This window comes from Acartia tonsa, unplaced genomic scaffold (assembly GCF_053477335.1).
Source record: "Acartia tonsa isolate MP-2025a unplaced genomic scaffold, ASM5347733v1 sca3, whole genome shotgun sequence".
Classification (NCBI taxonomy): domain Eukaryota; kingdom Metazoa; phylum Arthropoda; class Copepoda; order Calanoida; family Acartiidae; genus Acartia; species Acartia tonsa.
Genome location: NW_027649597.1, coordinates 190,001 through 207,500, shown reverse-complemented (window position 1 = coordinate 207,500; position 17,500 = coordinate 190,001). Strand labels below are relative to the sequence as shown.

The window sequence follows — 17,500 nt, the reverse complement described above, 5'->3', positions numbered from 1 at the left end:
CCTAAACTTTCGTTTTCCTTTCCATCACTACACGCATTAGACATATTAAGATCAAAATGAAGTCTGCCCCCGGTGAGGCTCGAACTCACGGCCTTCAGATTATGAGACTGACGCGCTGCCTACTGCGCTACGGAGGCTTGGTGATCTCTGTTGCACAATTTGGAAGCAGTATTGGCCAATTACGGCACATACCATGGCTTAAAAATTCAGCTCTGCGTCAGCCGGGAATCGAACCCGGGTCAACTGCTTGGAAGGCAGCTATGCTCACCACTATACCACTGACGCTTCTTCATGACATGGGCTCCCACAATACCATCCGCCAGTTCCAAATTCAAAGTCACGATGTGACAGGGAAAGGAAAAAATTGTCACTGCCGTGACCAGGATTCGAACCTGGGTTACTGCGGCCACAACGCAGGGTCCTAACCACTAGACGATCACGGCTAGAGACAGTGACAAAGGCACAAATGTTCTAGTGTACATACCACAAAGGCCAGCCTTTTCCGTGATTTCATAACATCCCACCTTAGTTGGCACTATACCACAGAGTTTCCGTGGTGTAGCGGTTATCACATCTGCCTAACACGCAGAAGGTCTCCGGTTCGATCCCGGACGGAAACATGATCCCACGTGGTCTAACGGCTAGGATATCTGGCTTTCACCCAGGAGGCCCGGGTTCAACTCCCGGCGTGGGAAATCTTTTTCTTCTCTAAAAACTGCTGAACCACCAGGATCTCATTCTTTCATGCAAACATCAAGGGCTTCCCAAGTTTCGGCCTGACTCCTCCTAGTTGACGAGGTGGCCGAGTGGTTAAGGCGTTGGACTGCTAATCCAATGGGCTCTGCCCGCGTGGGTTCGAATCCCATCCTCGTCGGAAGTTTTGTTCAATTATTGCCTTTTCTTCTCTCGAGAAATTCGATGCTATACCAACTCAACTACACTTGGACAAGCGCACAAGAGGGGGGAAAAAAGTTTTCCGTTACCGGGAATCAAACCCGGGCCTGCTGGGTGAGAGCCAGCTATCCTAACCACTAGACCATAACGGAAGGATGTATGATGTGTTTAGCAGTGCAAACTTAAACAAAGCATTTTCCAAACTGGCTTTCTCAATTGTACAATTATTTAACCATGTTGGCATATTTCTCAATTATTTCGATACCAGCATCATCAACTTGCCTCCGTGGCGCAATCGGCTAGCGCGTTCGGCTGTTAACCGAAAGGTTGGTGGTTCGAGCCCACCCGGGGGCGCAGACACCTTTTTCTTGTTGAGCGTAGCAATCAACGTGAACAAAACATAAGTATTGGCAGCTAAACAAACATATTGTCCATGTATCTGTGTATGCAATGTCATGCCATGTGTCTCAGTCATACACATTTAGTCTGTTCAAAGATAAAAATCCGATCTCGGCAGGATTCGAACCTGCAATCTTCTGATCCGTAGTCAGACGCGTTATCCGTTGCGCCACGAGACCCTGTAGTACACCGTTGGGACAGATCCATACCACATTTGCTACAACTCAATATTTCAAACAAAGAATTTGCCTCTCTACCAGCAAGGTTCCTTAGTGTAGTGGTTATCACGTGTCCTTCACACGGACAAGGTCGCCGGTTCGATCCCGGCAGGAACCAAACAGTCTGTTTTTTCTTCTTCTTTCTTGAAGGTCCTCGTTCAAAGGTGAGTCTCCTTCCGCAGGCATGTCAAATAAATACCCACACGCACTGTTACCACTCAACAGCTGGCTTGTTGGTCTAGGGGTATGATTCTCGCTTAGGGTGCGAGAGGTCCCGGGTTCAAATCCCGGACGAGCCCACTTGCTTTTTGGATTGGTCATGTTTGGCCCTAATTTCAGGGTTTCTGCAAATATGTTCCAGTTGTTTTACCTTTTTCTTTTCAATGGGAAAACGATTGGAAAACTGTACGTGCATCTTGACATCGCTAGATGTGAAGGTCCTATGGTGTAATGGTTAGCACTCTGGACTCTGAATCCAGCGATCCGAGTTCAAATCTCGGTAGGACCTGTCTCTTTTTCTGTTTGTTCGTTTGTTTTCGTCTGTCAGGCCACTTTTTCTTTTTGAAATGCTATGCTGCTGCGTTTCCGCTTGGGTCGCCAAGAACATAGCACAGGCCGTGATAGCTCAGTTGGGAGAGCGTTAGACTGAAGATCTAAAGGTCCCCGGTTCGATCCCGGGTCGCGGCATTTTGTTGAACTGTTTGTTTCGCTTCATTTTTCCTGTATCTTGGGCAAAATGTGAGCAGTGAAATCTTTCAGAGGCCTTCTTTTGACAGTTGGGTTGGTCAAAAAAAGTTGAGGCACCACCGAGATTCGAACTCGGGATCTCCTGTTTACTAGACAGGCGCTTTAACCAACTAAGCCATGGCGCCCTTTCTGCTGGTGGGTCCATGAGTGTGCACCTCATACTCGTTGCAGCTAAGTGGGAAACACACCAAAAGGAATGGTCGCCCAACGTGGGGCTCGAACCCACGACCCTGAGATTAAGAGTCTCATGCTCTACCGACTGAGCTAGCCGGGCTGCTTGCAAACCTGTGTGAAGTGGCAAGCTAAGCTAATCCAAGTTATTCTACTGTATGAGAATGCCGCCAAATGTGCCCCCATCAATGGATTGCAGTCGTGGCCGAGTGGTTAAGGCGTCTGACTAGAAATCAGATTCCCTCTGGGAGCGTAGGTTCGAATCCTACCGACTGCGGATAACATTTTGCCCTTCTCTCCATAGGTCATGGGCTGTTTGGGGGGTTACAAAGAGCCACAAATTGTCCTTTCCCTATGTGCCAGCAACGTTGGTTCAGTGGTAGAATGCTCGCCTGCCACGCGGGCGGCCCGGGTTCGATTCCCGGACGTTGCAGCAATTCATTTTGCAAGAACCTGAACCAGAATAGCAAGAGTTCCAACAAACAACATTCAAATGAAATCCGCTTGTCACTGGCGTACTCAAAGATGGAAAATATTTAGTTTTCGAGTACCAATCCTTGCCAGAATAATGCCAGGAAATGCGCAGCAATCGCGTTAACAAGATCCAAAATAAATTGCACTGAAAAAACCTATACTTTTTTCCCATTTTCAAAGTTTGAATTCTGTTGAATTAACTATTGTCTAAGGGATTTATGCATTCTATCGCTCAAGAGGACAGCTGCTGACCTCCAGTGTTCATGGTTAAGTCAAATACACGTTAAAGGTAAAAATTTGCCCCAAACAAAGTATTTTAATGTAATGTACTAGAAAAATAATTTGTTTAACTTAAATCTAAGTTTCAAAATTATTCTATTTTTCTAACCCATTGAGAGACTTTTTTTATGTGCTTTTTGGGAAAATTTTTATGTTTAATATGCATTTGACTAAGCCATGTACACTGGAGGTCAGCAGCTCTCCTTCAAGAATAGTTATTTAACAGAATCAAACTTTAAAGATGAGAGAAAAGTACAAATAAGTATTTTTTTCTGTTGATTTAATGGTATCTGTGCATACAATAGGCAACACCCAAATTTCCCTTTTTCATAAATTTATCTTGAAATATAAAGACATCCCAAAACTGATGGATTGGACTTGTAGAAGGAACCAATTGAGTATCTTAGGTCGAAAAAGGTTTGTGTTTTGAGCATTTGTGACCAAGTAGTGGCCAAACAGTGAGGAAACATATAAAAAGACTTTAGAAGTCCGAGATATTATTTTTTTGTTTTATTGAAACCCAAGAAAAAAATATGATTTTATTAACTTAAATTCATAAAGAGATTTTTATTATTTTACAACGATTGCAATAGATGAAGCATATTTATTATTAATGCACAGATAAAACATAGATGTGAAACAACAATATGAAGGCAGCACTTCATGAGATGGACTTGATTCGAGTAATAGTTGAAAGAACAGCTCAAATTAACTCTCATGAAAAAAACTAGAAACCTTCAGTTTAATTCAACTAATGAGATTTCATGTATGCTCCGATGCGATTCATTTATTGGCTCAATCAGACATTACCTCTCTTTCTTAGTATCTTTATTTTGAAAACAAAAAATTAAATCTTGAATATCTTTATTCCTCCCCAAAATTTTAGGTTCAGTTAATCATTTTTACCAACTATGAACCAGCGGTTGGTTTTATGTGTTATTTATATGGACAGAAAGGTCTGATATGAATTAGAAAACTGTGCAACATCCAGAGAAACATCTGAATCATGTTGGTTTCAATGCCAGACTTTATTAAAGCAGTCAAAGTTACATCAAGTGTATTAAATCACTGTTGACTTAACCTAACCGGGCGGCCAAATGGTCTAGGGGTATGATTCCTGCTTTGGGTGCAGGAGGTCCCGGGTTCAAATCCCGGTTTGGCCCTTGATTTTTCTTTCTTTTTTTTTCTGGATGCAAGGTTGCAATGTGCTAAACCAAAAAAAGTTTCACCTAAGGGGACACTCGGAGTTGAACCAAGGACCTGCCGGACTGCAGCCGGATGCTCTACCACTGAGCTATATCCCCGTGTGCGGTGAAACAAGCAAACAATTGTGGTCAATCTTAGCTCTGCGTTTTGATGGCGATACTTCCTTGAGTGGGAGGGTGGCAGTTGCAGAAAATTAATGGCAAAAGTTGTTTGTCAGAAATGGGATTCGAACCCATGCCCTCATCAAGGACCAGAATTCTCCAGAGCCTACTCCGTATTGCAGAGCAAGGATTATGCCTTGAGTCTGGCGCCTTAGACCACTCGGCCATCCTGACATCTTACTGGCTGGCAAAACAGTTTGCAACCCATCTGGGGATCGAACCCAGGACCTTTGGATTAGAAGTCCAACGCGCTATCCTCTGCGCTAATGGGTCGTGTTGGGGTGCGGGGACACATTTGTGGTCCCTGTTGACGTCTGAAATAAAGAAAAGAGAACAGAACAGAAGAAAAGAATTGGGTTTTAGCAGAGCGTAGTTTCAATCTACGGACCTCTGGGTTATGGGCCCAGCACGCTTCCACTGCGCCACTCTGCTATCCTTGTCTGGTTGAGTCAAACATTTTATGTATATTTGGTTTGCTGCCAAAATAGAGCAGCACGCACACACAATGGACAGGAAAAAGGAGTTTGTCAGCTGTGAGATTCGAACTCACGCCCACAGAAGTGGACTGCGACCTGAACGCAGCGCCTTAGACCACTCGGCCAAACTGACTGTTGACTCACGGTGTAGGCAGCCACAAGCAACAAGCTATGCAAATACATTATATCAATGCAAAGTTTTTAGTCCAACAACCGTGTGTAGGCCCGTTAGCTCAGTTGGTTAGAGCGTCGTGCTAATAACGCGAAGGTCACGGGTTCGATCCCCCTACGGGCCATACTCCTTTTAATTTGCTGACAAAGTGATTTAAGTGCACGTCTGTGCAAAAGGGTAGCGCCCGAGCAGGGGCTCGAACCCTGGACCGTTAGGTTAAAAGCCTAACGCTCTACCGACTGAGCTACCCGGGCTCAATGGTATTGGAGGTAAATTATGTAACCAAATTGCCTTCTATCATAAAGCTGGAGCGATGAAATGCATGTCTCTCAAGCTGTCCTGTCAAAAAGTTGCATTCTCCCCGACCGGGAATCGAACCCGGGCCTTCCACGTGACAGGCGGAGATCCTCACCACTAGACTATCGAGGAATGGATAGACGCCAGGGAAAATGAAAAAAATTAAGCAACATCATGTCCTGGCTTTCTAATGTCGGTTACACTCGATGCTGACACCGATGTCGTTGAGCATTGGTGTTCAAAGCTAACACCGTGTTCGTGTTCCGATGGAAAATATGAAAAAAAGGACGAAAAAGGTTAGTTCCTTCGAGCCGGATTTGAACCAGCGACCTATGGATATCTGCTCGCAGAGTAACAACTACAGTCCACCGCTCTACCAACTGAGCTATCGAAGGTAGCTGTCGGGTGAGGAATTGCTTTGTCAATTTAACCACAGTTGCTGTGCGACCTTTTGATTTCCCGAGACAGAAGATTCAAATACTTGCTTTCGGACATCAACAGCAAGAAGGGGATGTAGCTCAGATGGTAGAGCGCTCGCTTAGCATGCGAGAGGTACGGGGATCGATACCCCGCATCTCCAAGCAACATTTTGCCATAGCTCATGAAACCTGTTCATCATGTATGGAGACAAACAAATGATTGACCCCAGTCTGCCTAGGGGACGGAGATACAATCAAAACAAAAACAAACCGAATAACAGCCACTTCAGCCAACAATAATTCTAAAGTGAGGAAAAAGCTTTGGCAGCGGTGGGATTCGAACCCACGCCCTCGAAAGGACTGGTGCCTTAAACCAGCGCCTTAGACCGCTCGGCCACGCTACCCCTAATGCCCTGAAGCCGACTGCTTGTCTTGTAGTACCTTGTGCTTAATCCCTACGCCATCGCAGCAGAAAAGGATTGACTCATACCGTTGCATTGCCCATCATCAATGTCTACGGCCATACCATGTTGAAAGCACCAGTTCTCGTCCGATCACTGAAGTTAAGCAACATTGGGCCAAGTTAGTACTTGGATGGGTGACCGCCTGGGAATACTTGGTGTCGTAGGCCTAAACTTTCGTTTTCCTTTCCATCACTACACGCATTAGACATATTAAGATCAAAATGAAGTCTGCCCCCGGTGAGGCTCGAACTCACGGCCTTCAGATTATGAGACTGACGCGCTGCCTACTGCGCTACGGAGGCTTGGTGATCTCTGTTGCACAATTTGGAAGCAGTATTGGCCAATTACGGCACATACCATGGCTTAAAAATTCAGCTCTGCGTCAGCCGGGAATCGAACCCGGGTCAACTGCTTGGAAGGCAGCTATGCTCACCACTATACCACTGACGCTTCTTCATGACATGGGCTCCCACAATACCATCCGCCAGTTCCAAATTCAAAGTCACGATGTGACAGGGAAAGGAAAAAATTGTCACTGCCGTGACCAGGATTCGAACCTGGGTTACTGCGGCCACAACGCAGGGTCCTAACCACTAGACGATCACGGCTAGAGACAGTGACAAAGGCACAAATGTTCTAGTGTACATACCACAAAGGCCAGCCTTTTCCGTGATTTCATAACATCCCACCTTAGTTGGCACTATACCACAGAGTTTCCGTGGTGTAGCGGTTATCACATCTCCCGGATGGAAACATGATCCCACGTGGTCTAACGGCTAGGATATCTGGCTTTCACCCAGGAGGCCCGGGTTCAACTCCCGGCGTGGGAAATCTTTTTCTTCTCTAAAAACTGCTGAACCACCAGGATCTCATTCTTTCATGCAAACATCAAGGGCTTCCCAAGTTTCGGCCTGACTCCTCCTAGTTGACGAGGTGGCCGAGTGGTTAAGGCGTTGGACTGCTAATCCAATGGGCTCTGCCCGCGTGGGTTCGAATCCCATCCTCGTCGGAAGTTTTGTTCAATTATTGCCTTTTCTTCTCTCGAGAAATTCGATGCTATACCAACTCAACTACACTTGGACAAGCGCACAAGAGGGGGGAAAAAAGTTTTCCGTTACCGGGAATCGAACCCGGGCCTGCTGGGTGAGAGCCAGCTATCCTAACCACTAGACCATAACGGAAGGATGTATGATGTGTTTAGCAGTGCAAACTTAAACAAAGCATTTTCCAAACTGGCTTTCTCAATTGTACAATTATTTAACCATGTTGGCATATTTCTCAATTATTTCGATACCAGCATCATCAACTTGCCTCCGTGGCGCAATCGGCTAGCGCGTTCGGCTGTTAACCGAAAGGTTGGTGGTTCGAGCCCACCCGGGGGCGCAGACACCTTTTTCTTGTTGAGCGTAGCAATCAACGTGAACAAAACATAAGTATTGGCAGCTAAACAAACATATTGTCCATGTATCTGTGTATGCAATGTCATGCCATGTGTCTCAGTCATACACATTTAGTCTGTTCAAAGATAAAAATCCGATCTCGGCAGGATTCGAACCTGCAATCTTCTGATCCGTAGTCAGACGCGTTATCCGTTGCGCCACGAGACCCTGTAGTACACCGTTGGGACAGATCCATACCACATTTGCTACAACTCAATATTTCAAACAAAGAATTTGCCTCTCTACCAGCAAGGTTCCTTAGTGTAGTGGTTATCACGTGTCCTTCACACGGACAAGGTCGCCGGTTCGATCCCGGCAGGAACCAAACAGTCTGTTTTTTCTTCTTCTTTCTTGAAGGTCCTCGTTCAAAGGTGAGTCTCCTTCCGCAGGCATGTCAAATAAATACCCACACGCACTGTTACCACTCAACAGCTGGCTCGTTGGTCTAGGGGTATGATTCTCGCTTAGGGTGCGAGAGGTCCCGGGTTCAAATCCCGGACGAGCCCACTTGCTTTTTGGATTGGTCATGTTTGGCCCTAATTTCAGGGTTTCTGCAAATATGTTCCAGTTGTTTTACCTTTTTCTTTTCAATGGGAAAACGATTGGAAAACTGTACGTGCATCTTGACATCGCTAGATGTGAAGGTCCTATGGTGTAATGGTTAGCACTCTGGACTCTGAATCCAGCGATCCGAGTTCAAATCTCGGTAGGACCTGTCTCTTTTTCTGTTTGTTCGTTTGTTTTCGTCTGTCAGGCCACTTTTTCTTTTTGAAATGCTATGCTGCTGCGTTTCCGCTTGGGTCGCCAAGAACATAGCACAGGCCGTGATAGCTCAGTTGGGAGAGCGTTAGACTGAAGATCTAAAGGTCCCCGGTTCGATCCCGGGTCGCGGCATTTTGTTGAACTGTTTGTTTCGCTTCATTTTTCCTGTATCTTGGGCAAAATGTGAGCAGTGAAATCTTTCAGAGGCCTTCTTTTGACAGTTGGGTTGGTCAAAAAAAGTTGAGGCACCACCGAGATTCGAACTCGGGATCTCCTGTTTACTAGACAGGCGCTTTAACCAACTAAGCCATGGCGCCCTTTCTGCTGGTGGGTCCATGAGTGTGCACCTCATACTCGTTGCAGCTAAGTGGGAAACACACCAAAAGGAATGGTCGCCCAACGTGGGGCTCGAACCCACGACCCTGAGATTAAGAGTCTCATGCTCTACCGACTGAGCTAGCCGGGCTGCTTGCAAACCTGTGTGAAGTGGCAAGCTAAGCTAATCCAAGTTATTCTACTGTATGAGAATGCCGCCAAATGTGCCCCCATCAATGGATTGCAGTCGTGGCCGAGTGGTTAAGGCGTCTGACTAGAAATCAGATTCCCTCTGGGAGCGTAGGTTCGAATCCTACCGACTGCGGATAACATTTTGCCCTTCTCTCCATAGGTCATGGGCTGTTTGGGGGGTTACAAAGAGCCACAAATTGTCCTTTCCCTATGTGCCAGCAACGTTGGTTCAGTGGTAGAATGCTCGCCTGCCACGCGGGCGGCCCGGGTTCGATTCCCGGACGTTGCAGCAATTCATTTTGCAAGAACCTGAACCAGAATAGCAAGAGTTCCAACAAACAACATTCAAATGAAATCTGCTTGTCACTGGCGTACTCAAAGATGGAAAATATTTAGTTTTCGAGTACCAATCCTTGCCAGAATAATGCCAGGAAATGCGCAGCAATCGCGTTAACAAGATCCAAAATAAATTGCACTGAAAAAACCTATACTTTTTTCCCATTTTCAAAGTTTGAATTCTGTTGAATTAACTATTGTCTAAGGGATTTATGCATTCTATCGCTCAAGAGGACAGCTGCTGACCTCCAGTGTTCATGGTTAAGTCAAATACACGTTAAAGGTAAAAATTTGCCCCAAACAAAGTATTTTAATGTAATGTACTAGAAAAATAATTTGTTTAACTTAAATCTAAGTTTCAAAATTATTCTATTTTTCTAACCCATTGAGAGACTTTTTTTATGTGCTTTTTGGGAAAATTTTTATGTTTAATATGCATTTGACTAAGCCATGTACACTGGAGGTCAGCAGCTCTCCTTCAAGAATAGTTATTTAACAGAATCAAACTTTAAAGATGAGAGAAAAGTACAAATAAGTATTTTTTTCTGTTGATTTAATGGTATCTGTGCATACAATAGGCAACACCCAAATTTCCCTTTTTCATAAATTTATCTTGAAATATAAAGACATCCCAAAACTGATGGATTGGACTTGTAGAAGGAACCAATTGAGTATCTTAGGTCGAAAAAGGTTTGTGTTTTGAGCATTTGTGACCAAGTTAGTACTTGGATGGGTGACCGCCTGGGAATACTTGGTGTCGTAGGCCTAAACTTTCGTTTTCCTTTCCATCACTACACGCATTAGACATATTAAGATCAAAATGAAGTCTGCCCCCGGTGAGGCTCGAACTCACGGCCTTCAGATTATGAGACTGACGCGCTGCCTACTGCGCTACGGAGGCTTGGTGATCTCTGTTGCACAATTTGGAAGCAGTATTGGCCAATTACGGCACATACCATGGCTTAAAAATTCAGCTCTGCGTCAGCCGGGAATCGAACCCGGGTCAACTGCTTGGAAGGCAGCTATGCTCACCACTATACCACTGACGCTTCTTCATGACATGGGCTCCCACAATACCATCCGCCAGTTCCAAATTCAAAGTCACGATGTGACAGGGAAAGGAAAAAATTGTCACTGCCGTGACCAGGATTCGAACCTGGGTTACTGCGGCCACAACGCAGGGTCCTAACCACTAGACGATCACGGCTAGAGACAGTGACAAAGGCACAAATGTTCTAGTGTACATACCACAAAGGCCAGCCTTTTCCGTGATTTCATAACATCCCACCTTAGTTGGCACTATACCACAGAGTTTCCGTGGTGTAGCGGTTATCACATCTGCCTAACACGCAGAAGGTCTCCGGTTCGATCCCGGACGGAAACATGATCCCACGTGGTCTAACGGCTAGGATATCTGGCTTTCACCCAGGAGGCCCGGGTTCAACTCCCAGCGTGGGAAATCTTTTTCTTCTCTAAAAACTGCTGAACCACCAGGATCTCATTCTTTCATGCAAACATCAAGGGCTTCCCAAGTTTCGGCCTGACTCCTCCTAGTTGACGAGGTGGCCGAGTGGTTAAGGCGTTGGACTGCAAATCCAATTGGCTCTGCCCGCGTGGGTTCGAATCCCATCCTCGTCGGAAGTTTTGTTCAATTATTGCCTTTTCTTCTCTCGAGAAATTCGATGCTATACCAACTCAACTACACTTGGACAAGCGCACAAGAGGGGGGAAAAAAGTTTTCCGTTACCGGGAATCGAACCCGGGCCTGCTGGGTGAGAGCCAGCTATCCTAACCACTAGACCATAACGGAAGGATGTATGATGTGTTTAGCAGTGCAAACTTAAACAAAGCATTTTCCAAACTGGCTTTCTCAATTGTACAATTATTTAACCATGTTGGCATATTTCTCAATTATTTCGATACCAGCATCATCAACTTGCCTCCGTGGCGCAATCGGCTAGCGCGTTCGGCTGTTAACCGAAAGGTTGGTGGTTCGAGCCCACCCGGGGGCGCAGACACCTTTTTCTTGTTGAGCGTAGCAATCAACGTGAACAAAACATAAGTATTGGCAGCTAAACAAACATATTGTCCATGTATCTGTGTATGCAATGTCATGCCATGTGTCTCAGTCATACACATTTAGTCTGTTCAAAGATAAAAATCCGATCTCGGCAGGATTCGAACCTGCAATCTTCTGATCCGTAGTCAGACGCGTTATCCGTTGCGCCACGAGACCCTGTAGTACACCGTTGGGACAGATCCATACCACATTTGCTACAACTCAATATTTCAAACAAAGAATTTGCCTCTCTACCAGCAAGGTTCCTTAGTGTAGTGGTTATCACGTGTCCTTCACACGGACAAGGTCGCCGGTTCGATCCCGGCAGGAACCAAACAGTCTGTTTTTTCTTCTTCTTTCTTGAAGGTCCTCGTTCAAAGGTGAGTCTCCTTCCGCAGGCATGTCAAATAAATACCCACACGCACTGTTACCACTCAACAGCTGGCTCGTTGGTCTAGGGGTATGATTCTCGCTTAGGGTGCGAGAGGTCCCGGGTTCAAATCCCGGACGAGCCCACTTGCTTTTTGGATTGGTCATGTTTGGCCCTAATTTCAGGGTTTCTGCAAATATGTTCCAGTTGTTTTACCTTTTTCTTTTCAATGGGAAAACGATTGGAAAACTGTACGTGCATCTTGACATCGCTAGATGTGAAGGTCCTATGGTGTAATGGTTAGCACTCTGGACTCTGAATCCAGCGATCCGAGTTCAAATCTCGGTAGGACCTGTCTCTTTTTCTGTTTGTTCGTTTGTTTTCGTCTGTCAGGCCACTTTTTCTTTTTGAAATGCTATGCTGCTGCGTTTCCGCTTGGGTCGCCAAGAACATAGCACAGGCCGTGATAGCTCAGTTGGGAGAGCGTTAGACTGAAGATCTAAAGGTCCCCGGTTCGATCCCGGGTCGCGGCATTTTGTTGAACTGTTTGTTTCGCTTCATTTTTCCTGTATCTTGGGCAAAATGTGAGCAGTGAAATCTTTCAGAGGCCTTCTTTTGACAGTTGGGTTGGTCAAAAAAAGTTGAGGCACCACCGAGATTCGAACTCGGGATCTCCTGTTTACTAGACAGGCGCTTTAACCAACTAAGCCATGGCGCCCTTTCTGCTGGTGGGTCCATGAGTGTGCACCTCATACTCGTTGCAGCTAAGTGGGAAACACACCAAAAGGAATGGTCGCCCAACGTGGGGCTCGAACCCACGACCCTGAGATTAAGAGTCTCATGCTCTACCGACTGAGCTAGCCGGGCTGCTTGCAAACCTGTGTGAAGTGGCAAGCTAAGCTAATCCAAGTTATTCTACTGTATGAGAATGCCGCCAAATGTGCCCCCATCAATGGATTGCAGTCGTGGCCGAGTGGTTAAGGCGTCTGACTAGAAATCAGATTCCCTCTGGGAGCGTAGGTTCGAATCCTACCGACTGCGGATAACATTTTGCCCTTCTCTCCATAGGTCATGGGCTGTTTGGGGGGTTACAAAGAGCCACAAATTGTCCTTTCCCTATGTGCCAGCAACGTTGGTTCAGTGGTAGAATGCTCGCCTGCCACGCGGGCGGCCCGGGTTCGATTCCCGGACGTTGCAGCAATTCATTTTGCAAGAACCTGAACCAGAATAGCAAGAGTTCCAACAAACAACATTCAAATGAAATCCGCTTGTCACTGGCGTACTCAAAGATGGAAAATATTTAGTTTTCGAGTACCAATCCTTGCCAGAATAATGCCAGGAAATGCGCAGCAATCGCGTTAACAAGATCCAAAATAAATTGCACTGAAAAAACCTATACTTTTTTCCCATTTTCAAAGTTTGAATTCTGTTGAATTAACTATTGTCTAAGGGATTTATGCATTCTATCGCTCAAGAGGACAGCTGCTGACCTCCAGTGTTCATGGTTAAGTCAAATACACGTTAAAGGTAAAAATTTGCCCCAAACAAAGTATTTTAATGTAATGTACTAGAAAAATAATTTGTTTAACTTAAATCTAAGTTTCAAAATTATTCTATTTTTCTAACCCATTGAGAGACTTTTTTTATGTGCTTTTTGGGAAAATTTTTATGTTTAATATGCATTTGACTAAGCCATGTACACTGGAGGTCAGCAGCTCTCCTTCAAGAATAGTTATTTAACAGAATCAAACTTTAAAGATGAGAGAAAAGTACAAATAAGTATTTTTTTCTGTTGATTTAATGGTATCTGTGCATACAATAGGCAACACCCAAATTTCCCTTTTTCATAAATTTATCTTGAAATATAAAGACATCCCAAAACTGATGGATTGGACTTGTAGAAGGAACCAATTGAGTATCTTAGGTCGAAAAAGGTTTGTGTTTTGAGCATTTGTGACCAAGTTAGTACTTGGATGGGTGACCGCCTGGGAATACTTGGTGTCGTAGGCCTAAACTTTCGTTTTCCTTTCCATCACTACACGCATTAGACATATTAAGATCAAAATGAAGTCTGCCCCCGGTGAGGCTCGAACTCACGGCCTTCAGATTATGAGACTGACGCGCTGCCTACTGCGCTACGGAGGCTTGGTGATCTCTGTTGCACAATTTGGAAGCAGTATTGGCCAATTACGGCACATACCATGGCTTAAAAATTCAGCTCTGCGTCAGCCGGGAATCGAACCCGGGTCAACTGCTTGGAAGGCAGCTATGCTCACCACTATACCACTGACGCTTCTTCATGACATGGGCTCCCACAATACCATCCGCCAGTTCCAAATTCAAAGTCACGATGTGACAGGGAAAGGAAAAAATTGTCACTGCCGTGACCAGGATTCGAACCTGGGTTACTGCGGCCACAACGCAGGGTCCTAACCACTAGACGATCACGGCTAGAGACAGTGACAAAGGCACAAATGTTCTAGTGTACATACCACAAAGGCCAGCCTTTTCCGTGATTTCATAACATCCCACCTTAGTTGGCACTATACCACAGAGTTTCCGTGGTGTAGCGGTTATCACATCTGCCTAACACGCAGAAGGTCTCCGGTTCGATCCCGGACGGAAACATGATCCCACGTGGTCTAACGGCTAGGATATCTGGCTTTCACCCAGGAGGCCCGGGTTCAACTCCCAGCGTGGGAAATCTTTTTCTTCTCTAAAAACTGCTGAACCACCAGGATCTCATTCTTTCATGCAAACATCAAGGGCTTCCCAAGTTTCGGCCTGACTCCTCCTAGTTGACGAGGTGGCCGAGTGGTTAAGGCGTTGGACTGCTAATCCAATGGGCTCTGCCCGCGTGGGTTCGAATCCCATCCTCGTCGGAAGTTTTGTTCAATTATTGCCTTTTCTTCTCTCGAGAAATTCGATGCTATACCAACTCAACTACACTTGGACAAGCGCACAAGAGGGGGGAAAAAAGTTTTCCGTTACCGGGAATCGAACCCGGGCCTGCTGGGTGAGAGCCAGCTATCCTAACCACTAGACCATAACGGAAGGATGTATGATGTGTTTAGCAGTGCAAACTTAAACAAAGCATTTTCCAAACTGGCTTTCTCAATTGTACAATTATTTAACCATGTTGGCATATTTCTCAATTATTTCGATACCAGCATCATCAACTTGCCTCCGTGGCGCAATCGGCTAGCGCGTTCGGCTGTTAACCGAAAGGTTGGTGGTTCGAGCCCACCCGGGGGCGCAGACACCTTTTTCTTGTTGAGCGTAGCAATCAACGTGAACAAAACATAAGTATTGGCAGCTAAACAAACATATTGTCCATGTATCTGTGTATGCAATGTCATGCCATGTGTCTCAGTCATACACATTTAGTCTGTTCAAAGATAAAAATCCGATCTCGGCAGGATTCGAACCTGCAATCTTCTGATCCGTAGTCAGACGCGTTATCCGTTGCGCCACGAGACCCTGTAGTACACCGTTGGGACAGATCCATACCACATTTGCTACAACTCAATATTTCAAACAAAGAATTTGCCTCTCTACCAGCAAGGTTCCTTAGTGTAGTGGTTATCACGTGTCCTTCACACGGACAAGGTCGCCGGTTCGATCCCGGCAGGAACCAAACAGTCTGTTTTTTCTTCTTCTTTCTTGAAGGTCCTCGTTCAAAGGTGAGTCTCCTTCCGCAGGCATGTCAAATAAATACCCACACGCACTGTTACCACTCAACAGCTGGCTCGTTGGTCTAGGGGTATGATTCTCGCTAGGGTGCGAGAGGTCCCGGGTTCAAATCCCGGACGAGCCCACTTGCTTTTTGGATTGGTCATGTTTGGCCCTAATTTCAGGGTTTCTGCAAATATGTTCCAGTTGTTTTACCTTTTTCTTTTCAATGGGAAAACGATTGGAAAACTGTACGTGCATCTTGACATCGCTAGATGTGAAGGTCCTATGGTGTAATGGTTAGCACTCTGGACTCTGAATCCAGCGATCCGAGTTCAAATCTCGGTAGGACCTGTCTCTTTTTCTGTTTGTTCGTTTGTTTTCGTCTGTCAGGCCACTTTTTCTTTTTGAAATGCTATGCTGCTGCGTTTCCGCTTGGGTCGCCAAGAACATAGCACAGGCCGTGATAGCTCAGTTGGGAGAGCGTTAGACTGAAGATCTAAAGGTCCCCGGTTCGATCCCGGGTCGCGGCATTTTGTTGAACTGTTTGTTTCGCTTCATTTTTCCTGTATCTTGGGCAAAATGTGAGCAGTGAAATCTTTCAGAGGCCTTCTTTTGACAGTTGGGTTGGTCAAAAAAAGTTGAGGCACCACCGAGATTCGAACTCGGGATCTCCTGTTTACTAGACAGGCGCTTTAACCAACTAAGCCATGGCGCCCTTTCTGCTGGTGGGTCCATGAGTGTGCACCTCATACTCGTTGCAGCTAAGTGGGAAACACACCAAAAGGAATGGTCGCCCAACGTGGGGCTCGAACCCACGACCCTGAGATTAAGAGTCTCATGCTCTACCGACTGAGCTAGCCGGGCTGCTTGCAAACCTGTGTGAAGTGGCAAGCTAAGCTAATCCAAGTTATTCTACTGTATGAGAATGCCGCCAAATGTGCCCCCATCAATGGATTGCAGTCGTGGCCGAGTGGTTAAGGCGTCTGACTAGAAATCAGATTCCCTCTGGGAGCGTAGGTTCGAATCCTACCGACTGCGGATAACATTTTGCCCTTCTCTCCATAGGTCATGGGCTGTTTGGGGGGTTACAAAGAGCCACAAATTGTCCTTTCCCTATGTGCCAGCAACGTTGGTTCAGTGGTAGAATGCTCGCCTGCCACGCGGGCGGCCCGGGTTCGATTCCTGGACGTTGCAGCAATTCATTTTGCAAGAACCTGAACCAGAATAGCAAGAGTTCCAACAAACAACATTCAAATGAAATCCGCTTGTCACTGGCGTACTCAAAGATGGAAAATATTTAGTTTTCGAGTACCAATCCTTGCCAGAATAATGCCAGGAAATGCGCAGCAATCGCGTTAACAAGATCCAAAATAAATTGCACTGAAAAAACCTATACTTTTTTCCCATTTTCAAAGTTTGAATTCTGTTGAATTAACTATTGTCTAAGGGATTTATGCATTCTATCGCTCAAGAGGACAGCTGCTGACCTCCAGTGTTCATGGTTAAGTCAAATACACGTTAAAGGTAAAAATTTGCCCCAAACAAAGTATTTTAATGTAATGTACTAGAAAAATAATTTGTTTAACTTAAATCTAAGTTTCAAAATTATTCTATTTTTCTAACCCATTGAGAGACTTTTTTTATGTGCTTTTTGGGAAAATTTTTATGTTTAATATGCATTTGACTAAGCCATGTACACTGGAGGTCAGCAGCTCTCCTTCAAGAATAGTTATTTAACAGAATCAAACTTTAAAGATGAGAGAAAAGTACAAATAAGTATTTTTTTCTGTTGATTTAATGGTATCTGTGCATACAATAGGCAACACCCAAATTTCCCTTTTTCATAAATTTATCTTGAAATATAAAGACATCCCAAAACTGATGGATTGGACTTGTAGAAGGAACCAATTGAGTATCTTAGGTCGAAAAAGGTTTGTGTTTTGAGCATTTGTGACCAAGTAGTGGCCAAACAGTG

At 45.3% G+C, this 17,500-nt stretch overlaps 69 non-coding genes across 69 annotated transcripts in view; 35 read left to right on the top strand and 34 right to left on the bottom strand.

Annotated features, from left to right (window-relative positions):
* Window positions 1-2, top strand: part of LOC145310538 (5S ribosomal RNA) — a 119-nt gene extending 117 nt beyond the window's left edge. Inside the window, exon 1 of the ribosomal RNA XR_013876589.1 lies at window positions 1-2. This exon is cut by the window's left edge and continues 117 nt beyond it. This is a non-coding gene — a ribosomal RNA (5S ribosomal RNA).
* Window positions 3-64: 62 nt separating this feature from the next.
* TRNAM-CAU (transfer RNA methionine (anticodon CAU)) lies at window positions 65-137 on the bottom strand. The gene has a single exon. It is a non-coding gene; the product is annotated as a tRNA-Met (tRNA).
* A 76-nt stretch (window positions 138-213) lies between these two features.
* TRNAG-UCC (transfer RNA glycine (anticodon UCC)) lies at window positions 214-285 on the bottom strand. The gene has a single exon. It is a non-coding gene; the product is annotated as a tRNA-Gly (tRNA).
* An 86-nt stretch (window positions 286-371) lies between these two features.
* Window positions 372-443, bottom strand: TRNAH-GUG (transfer RNA histidin (anticodon GUG)). The gene has a single exon. It is a non-coding gene; the product is annotated as a tRNA-His (tRNA).
* A 104-nt stretch (window positions 444-547) lies between these two features.
* TRNAV-AAC (transfer RNA valine (anticodon AAC)) lies at window positions 548-620 on the top strand. The gene has a single exon. It is a non-coding gene; the product is annotated as a tRNA-Val (tRNA).
* A 172-nt stretch (window positions 621-792) lies between these two features.
* TRNAS-GCU (transfer RNA serine (anticodon GCU)) lies at window positions 793-874 on the top strand. Its single transcript has one exon. It is a non-coding gene; the product is annotated as a tRNA-Ser (tRNA).
* A 100-nt stretch (window positions 875-974) lies between these two features.
* TRNAE-CUC (transfer RNA glutamic acid (anticodon CUC)) lies at window positions 975-1,046 on the bottom strand. The gene has a single exon. It is a non-coding gene; the product is annotated as a tRNA-Glu (tRNA).
* A 128-nt stretch (window positions 1,047-1,174) lies between these two features.
* TRNAN-GUU (transfer RNA asparagine (anticodon GUU)) lies at window positions 1,175-1,248 on the top strand. Its single transcript has one exon. It is a non-coding gene; the product is annotated as a tRNA-Asn (tRNA).
* A 151-nt stretch (window positions 1,249-1,399) lies between these two features.
* On the bottom strand, window positions 1,400-1,472 carry TRNAR-ACG (transfer RNA arginine (anticodon ACG)). The gene has a single exon. It is a non-coding gene; the product is annotated as a tRNA-Arg (tRNA).
* An 84-nt stretch (window positions 1,473-1,556) lies between these two features.
* TRNAV-CAC (transfer RNA valine (anticodon CAC)) lies at window positions 1,557-1,629 on the top strand. The gene has a single exon. It is a non-coding gene; the product is annotated as a tRNA-Val (tRNA).
* A 109-nt stretch (window positions 1,630-1,738) lies between these two features.
* Window positions 1,739-1,810, top strand: TRNAP-AGG (transfer RNA proline (anticodon AGG)). The gene has a single exon. It is a non-coding gene; the product is annotated as a tRNA-Pro (tRNA).
* A 137-nt stretch (window positions 1,811-1,947) lies between these two features.
* On the top strand, window positions 1,948-2,019 carry TRNAQ-CUG (transfer RNA glutamine (anticodon CUG)). Its single transcript has one exon. It is a non-coding gene; the product is annotated as a tRNA-Gln (tRNA).
* A 106-nt stretch (window positions 2,020-2,125) lies between these two features.
* On the top strand, window positions 2,126-2,198 carry TRNAF-GAA (transfer RNA phenylalanine (anticodon GAA)). The gene has a single exon. It is a non-coding gene; the product is annotated as a tRNA-Phe (tRNA).
* A 111-nt stretch (window positions 2,199-2,309) lies between these two features.
* On the bottom strand, window positions 2,310-2,383 carry TRNAT-AGU (transfer RNA threonine (anticodon AGU)). The gene has a single exon. It is a non-coding gene; the product is annotated as a tRNA-Thr (tRNA).
* A 76-nt stretch (window positions 2,384-2,459) lies between these two features.
* Window positions 2,460-2,532, bottom strand: TRNAK-CUU (transfer RNA lysine (anticodon CUU)). Its single transcript has one exon. It is a non-coding gene; the product is annotated as a tRNA-Lys (tRNA).
* Window positions 2,533-2,624: 92 nt separating this feature from the next.
* Window positions 2,625-2,706, top strand: TRNAS-AGA (transfer RNA serine (anticodon AGA)). Its single transcript has one exon. It is a non-coding gene; the product is annotated as a tRNA-Ser (tRNA).
* Window positions 2,707-4,273: 1,567 nt separating this feature from the next.
* On the top strand, window positions 4,274-4,345 carry TRNAP-UGG (transfer RNA proline (anticodon UGG)). The gene has a single exon. It is a non-coding gene; the product is annotated as a tRNA-Pro (tRNA).
* Window positions 4,346-4,414: 69 nt separating this feature from the next.
* On the bottom strand, window positions 4,415-4,486 carry TRNAC-GCA (transfer RNA cysteine (anticodon GCA)). Its single transcript has one exon. It is a non-coding gene; the product is annotated as a tRNA-Cys (tRNA).
* A 263-nt stretch (window positions 4,487-4,749) lies between these two features.
* Window positions 4,750-4,822, bottom strand: TRNAR-UCU (transfer RNA arginine (anticodon UCU)). The gene has a single exon. It is a non-coding gene; the product is annotated as a tRNA-Arg (tRNA).
* A 252-nt stretch (window positions 4,823-5,074) lies between these two features.
* On the bottom strand, window positions 5,075-5,158 carry TRNAL-CAG (transfer RNA leucine (anticodon CAG)). The gene has a single exon. It is a non-coding gene; the product is annotated as a tRNA-Leu (tRNA).
* An 89-nt stretch (window positions 5,159-5,247) lies between these two features.
* On the top strand, window positions 5,248-5,321 carry TRNAI-AAU (transfer RNA isoleucine (anticodon AAU)). The gene has a single exon. It is a non-coding gene; the product is annotated as a tRNA-Ile (tRNA).
* A 57-nt stretch (window positions 5,322-5,378) lies between these two features.
* On the bottom strand, window positions 5,379-5,451 carry TRNAK-UUU (transfer RNA lysine (anticodon UUU)). The gene has a single exon. It is a non-coding gene; the product is annotated as a tRNA-Lys (tRNA).
* Window positions 5,452-5,796: 345 nt separating this feature from the next.
* On the bottom strand, window positions 5,797-5,889 carry TRNAY-GUA (transfer RNA tyrosine (anticodon GUA)). Its single transcript has 2 exons — window positions 5,853-5,889; window positions 5,797-5,832 (listed from the first exon to the last, which is right to left on the bottom strand). It is a non-coding gene; the product is annotated as a tRNA-Tyr (tRNA).
* Window positions 5,890-6,235: 346 nt separating this feature from the next.
* TRNAL-AAG (transfer RNA leucine (anticodon AAG)) lies at window positions 6,236-6,317 on the bottom strand. The gene has a single exon. It is a non-coding gene; the product is annotated as a tRNA-Leu (tRNA).
* Window positions 6,318-6,425: 108 nt separating this feature from the next.
* Window positions 6,426-6,544, top strand: LOC145310537 (5S ribosomal RNA). Its single transcript, XR_013876588.1, has one exon. It is a non-coding gene; the product is annotated as a 5S ribosomal RNA (ribosomal RNA).
* A 62-nt stretch (window positions 6,545-6,606) lies between these two features.
* Window positions 6,607-6,679, bottom strand: TRNAM-CAU (transfer RNA methionine (anticodon CAU)). The gene has a single exon. It is a non-coding gene; the product is annotated as a tRNA-Met (tRNA).
* Window positions 6,680-6,755: 76 nt separating this feature from the next.
* Window positions 6,756-6,827, bottom strand: TRNAG-UCC (transfer RNA glycine (anticodon UCC)). Its single transcript has one exon. It is a non-coding gene; the product is annotated as a tRNA-Gly (tRNA).
* Window positions 6,828-6,913: 86 nt separating this feature from the next.
* Window positions 6,914-6,985, bottom strand: TRNAH-GUG (transfer RNA histidin (anticodon GUG)). Its single transcript has one exon. It is a non-coding gene; the product is annotated as a tRNA-His (tRNA).
* A 150-nt stretch (window positions 6,986-7,135) lies between these two features.
* TRNAE-UUC (transfer RNA glutamic acid (anticodon UUC)) lies at window positions 7,136-7,207 on the top strand. Its single transcript has one exon. It is a non-coding gene; the product is annotated as a tRNA-Glu (tRNA).
* A 97-nt stretch (window positions 7,208-7,304) lies between these two features.
* Window positions 7,305-7,386, top strand: TRNAS-GCU (transfer RNA serine (anticodon GCU)). Its single transcript has one exon. It is a non-coding gene; the product is annotated as a tRNA-Ser (tRNA).
* A 100-nt stretch (window positions 7,387-7,486) lies between these two features.
* On the bottom strand, window positions 7,487-7,558 carry TRNAE-CUC (transfer RNA glutamic acid (anticodon CUC)). Its single transcript has one exon. It is a non-coding gene; the product is annotated as a tRNA-Glu (tRNA).
* A 128-nt stretch (window positions 7,559-7,686) lies between these two features.
* Window positions 7,687-7,760, top strand: TRNAN-GUU (transfer RNA asparagine (anticodon GUU)). Its single transcript has one exon. It is a non-coding gene; the product is annotated as a tRNA-Asn (tRNA).
* A 151-nt stretch (window positions 7,761-7,911) lies between these two features.
* On the bottom strand, window positions 7,912-7,984 carry TRNAR-ACG (transfer RNA arginine (anticodon ACG)). Its single transcript has one exon. It is a non-coding gene; the product is annotated as a tRNA-Arg (tRNA).
* Window positions 7,985-8,068: 84 nt separating this feature from the next.
* Window positions 8,069-8,141, top strand: TRNAV-CAC (transfer RNA valine (anticodon CAC)). Its single transcript has one exon. It is a non-coding gene; the product is annotated as a tRNA-Val (tRNA).
* A 109-nt stretch (window positions 8,142-8,250) lies between these two features.
* On the top strand, window positions 8,251-8,322 carry TRNAP-AGG (transfer RNA proline (anticodon AGG)). The gene has a single exon. It is a non-coding gene; the product is annotated as a tRNA-Pro (tRNA).
* Window positions 8,323-8,459: 137 nt separating this feature from the next.
* Window positions 8,460-8,531, top strand: TRNAQ-CUG (transfer RNA glutamine (anticodon CUG)). Its single transcript has one exon. It is a non-coding gene; the product is annotated as a tRNA-Gln (tRNA).
* A 106-nt stretch (window positions 8,532-8,637) lies between these two features.
* On the top strand, window positions 8,638-8,710 carry TRNAF-GAA (transfer RNA phenylalanine (anticodon GAA)). Its single transcript has one exon. It is a non-coding gene; the product is annotated as a tRNA-Phe (tRNA).
* Window positions 8,711-8,821: 111 nt separating this feature from the next.
* Window positions 8,822-8,895, bottom strand: TRNAT-AGU (transfer RNA threonine (anticodon AGU)). Its single transcript has one exon. It is a non-coding gene; the product is annotated as a tRNA-Thr (tRNA).
* Window positions 8,896-8,971: 76 nt separating this feature from the next.
* Window positions 8,972-9,044, bottom strand: TRNAK-CUU (transfer RNA lysine (anticodon CUU)). Its single transcript has one exon. It is a non-coding gene; the product is annotated as a tRNA-Lys (tRNA).
* A 92-nt stretch (window positions 9,045-9,136) lies between these two features.
* On the top strand, window positions 9,137-9,218 carry TRNAS-AGA (transfer RNA serine (anticodon AGA)). Its single transcript has one exon. It is a non-coding gene; the product is annotated as a tRNA-Ser (tRNA).
* Window positions 9,219-10,249: 1,031 nt separating this feature from the next.
* Window positions 10,250-10,322, bottom strand: TRNAM-CAU (transfer RNA methionine (anticodon CAU)). Its single transcript has one exon. It is a non-coding gene; the product is annotated as a tRNA-Met (tRNA).
* Window positions 10,323-10,398: 76 nt separating this feature from the next.
* Window positions 10,399-10,470, bottom strand: TRNAG-UCC (transfer RNA glycine (anticodon UCC)). The gene has a single exon. It is a non-coding gene; the product is annotated as a tRNA-Gly (tRNA).
* An 86-nt stretch (window positions 10,471-10,556) lies between these two features.
* On the bottom strand, window positions 10,557-10,628 carry TRNAH-GUG (transfer RNA histidin (anticodon GUG)). Its single transcript has one exon. It is a non-coding gene; the product is annotated as a tRNA-His (tRNA).
* A 104-nt stretch (window positions 10,629-10,732) lies between these two features.
* On the top strand, window positions 10,733-10,805 carry TRNAV-AAC (transfer RNA valine (anticodon AAC)). The gene has a single exon. It is a non-coding gene; the product is annotated as a tRNA-Val (tRNA).
* A 172-nt stretch (window positions 10,806-10,977) lies between these two features.
* TRNAC-GCA (transfer RNA cysteine (anticodon GCA)) lies at window positions 10,978-11,059 on the top strand. The gene has a single exon. It is a non-coding gene; the product is annotated as a tRNA-Cys (tRNA).
* Window positions 11,060-11,159: 100 nt separating this feature from the next.
* Window positions 11,160-11,231, bottom strand: TRNAE-CUC (transfer RNA glutamic acid (anticodon CUC)). The gene has a single exon. It is a non-coding gene; the product is annotated as a tRNA-Glu (tRNA).
* Window positions 11,232-11,359: 128 nt separating this feature from the next.
* Window positions 11,360-11,433, top strand: TRNAN-GUU (transfer RNA asparagine (anticodon GUU)). The gene has a single exon. It is a non-coding gene; the product is annotated as a tRNA-Asn (tRNA).
* A 151-nt stretch (window positions 11,434-11,584) lies between these two features.
* TRNAR-ACG (transfer RNA arginine (anticodon ACG)) lies at window positions 11,585-11,657 on the bottom strand. Its single transcript has one exon. It is a non-coding gene; the product is annotated as a tRNA-Arg (tRNA).
* An 84-nt stretch (window positions 11,658-11,741) lies between these two features.
* TRNAV-CAC (transfer RNA valine (anticodon CAC)) lies at window positions 11,742-11,814 on the top strand. Its single transcript has one exon. It is a non-coding gene; the product is annotated as a tRNA-Val (tRNA).
* A 109-nt stretch (window positions 11,815-11,923) lies between these two features.
* TRNAP-AGG (transfer RNA proline (anticodon AGG)) lies at window positions 11,924-11,995 on the top strand. Its single transcript has one exon. It is a non-coding gene; the product is annotated as a tRNA-Pro (tRNA).
* Window positions 11,996-12,132: 137 nt separating this feature from the next.
* TRNAQ-CUG (transfer RNA glutamine (anticodon CUG)) lies at window positions 12,133-12,204 on the top strand. Its single transcript has one exon. It is a non-coding gene; the product is annotated as a tRNA-Gln (tRNA).
* A 106-nt stretch (window positions 12,205-12,310) lies between these two features.
* TRNAF-GAA (transfer RNA phenylalanine (anticodon GAA)) lies at window positions 12,311-12,383 on the top strand. Its single transcript has one exon. It is a non-coding gene; the product is annotated as a tRNA-Phe (tRNA).
* A 111-nt stretch (window positions 12,384-12,494) lies between these two features.
* TRNAT-AGU (transfer RNA threonine (anticodon AGU)) lies at window positions 12,495-12,568 on the bottom strand. Its single transcript has one exon. It is a non-coding gene; the product is annotated as a tRNA-Thr (tRNA).
* Window positions 12,569-12,644: 76 nt separating this feature from the next.
* TRNAK-CUU (transfer RNA lysine (anticodon CUU)) lies at window positions 12,645-12,717 on the bottom strand. Its single transcript has one exon. It is a non-coding gene; the product is annotated as a tRNA-Lys (tRNA).
* Window positions 12,718-12,809: 92 nt separating this feature from the next.
* Window positions 12,810-12,891, top strand: TRNAS-AGA (transfer RNA serine (anticodon AGA)). Its single transcript has one exon. It is a non-coding gene; the product is annotated as a tRNA-Ser (tRNA).
* A 1,031-nt stretch (window positions 12,892-13,922) lies between these two features.
* TRNAM-CAU (transfer RNA methionine (anticodon CAU)) lies at window positions 13,923-13,995 on the bottom strand. The gene has a single exon. It is a non-coding gene; the product is annotated as a tRNA-Met (tRNA).
* Window positions 13,996-14,071: 76 nt separating this feature from the next.
* TRNAG-UCC (transfer RNA glycine (anticodon UCC)) lies at window positions 14,072-14,143 on the bottom strand. The gene has a single exon. It is a non-coding gene; the product is annotated as a tRNA-Gly (tRNA).
* Window positions 14,144-14,229: 86 nt separating this feature from the next.
* TRNAH-GUG (transfer RNA histidin (anticodon GUG)) lies at window positions 14,230-14,301 on the bottom strand. Its single transcript has one exon. It is a non-coding gene; the product is annotated as a tRNA-His (tRNA).
* A 104-nt stretch (window positions 14,302-14,405) lies between these two features.
* On the top strand, window positions 14,406-14,478 carry TRNAV-AAC (transfer RNA valine (anticodon AAC)). The gene has a single exon. It is a non-coding gene; the product is annotated as a tRNA-Val (tRNA).
* A 172-nt stretch (window positions 14,479-14,650) lies between these two features.
* Window positions 14,651-14,732, top strand: TRNAS-GCU (transfer RNA serine (anticodon GCU)). Its single transcript has one exon. It is a non-coding gene; the product is annotated as a tRNA-Ser (tRNA).
* Window positions 14,733-14,832: 100 nt separating this feature from the next.
* On the bottom strand, window positions 14,833-14,904 carry TRNAE-CUC (transfer RNA glutamic acid (anticodon CUC)). The gene has a single exon. It is a non-coding gene; the product is annotated as a tRNA-Glu (tRNA).
* Window positions 14,905-15,032: 128 nt separating this feature from the next.
* TRNAN-GUU (transfer RNA asparagine (anticodon GUU)) lies at window positions 15,033-15,106 on the top strand. The gene has a single exon. It is a non-coding gene; the product is annotated as a tRNA-Asn (tRNA).
* Window positions 15,107-15,257: 151 nt separating this feature from the next.
* TRNAR-ACG (transfer RNA arginine (anticodon ACG)) lies at window positions 15,258-15,330 on the bottom strand. Its single transcript has one exon. It is a non-coding gene; the product is annotated as a tRNA-Arg (tRNA).
* An 84-nt stretch (window positions 15,331-15,414) lies between these two features.
* On the top strand, window positions 15,415-15,487 carry TRNAV-CAC (transfer RNA valine (anticodon CAC)). Its single transcript has one exon. It is a non-coding gene; the product is annotated as a tRNA-Val (tRNA).
* Window positions 15,488-15,804: 317 nt separating this feature from the next.
* On the top strand, window positions 15,805-15,876 carry TRNAQ-CUG (transfer RNA glutamine (anticodon CUG)). Its single transcript has one exon. It is a non-coding gene; the product is annotated as a tRNA-Gln (tRNA).
* A 106-nt stretch (window positions 15,877-15,982) lies between these two features.
* Window positions 15,983-16,055, top strand: TRNAF-GAA (transfer RNA phenylalanine (anticodon GAA)). Its single transcript has one exon. It is a non-coding gene; the product is annotated as a tRNA-Phe (tRNA).
* A 111-nt stretch (window positions 16,056-16,166) lies between these two features.
* TRNAT-AGU (transfer RNA threonine (anticodon AGU)) lies at window positions 16,167-16,240 on the bottom strand. The gene has a single exon. It is a non-coding gene; the product is annotated as a tRNA-Thr (tRNA).
* Window positions 16,241-16,316: 76 nt separating this feature from the next.
* TRNAK-CUU (transfer RNA lysine (anticodon CUU)) lies at window positions 16,317-16,389 on the bottom strand. Its single transcript has one exon. It is a non-coding gene; the product is annotated as a tRNA-Lys (tRNA).
* A 92-nt stretch (window positions 16,390-16,481) lies between these two features.
* Window positions 16,482-16,563, top strand: TRNAS-AGA (transfer RNA serine (anticodon AGA)). The gene has a single exon. It is a non-coding gene; the product is annotated as a tRNA-Ser (tRNA).
* Window positions 16,564-17,500: the final 937 nt, after the last annotated feature.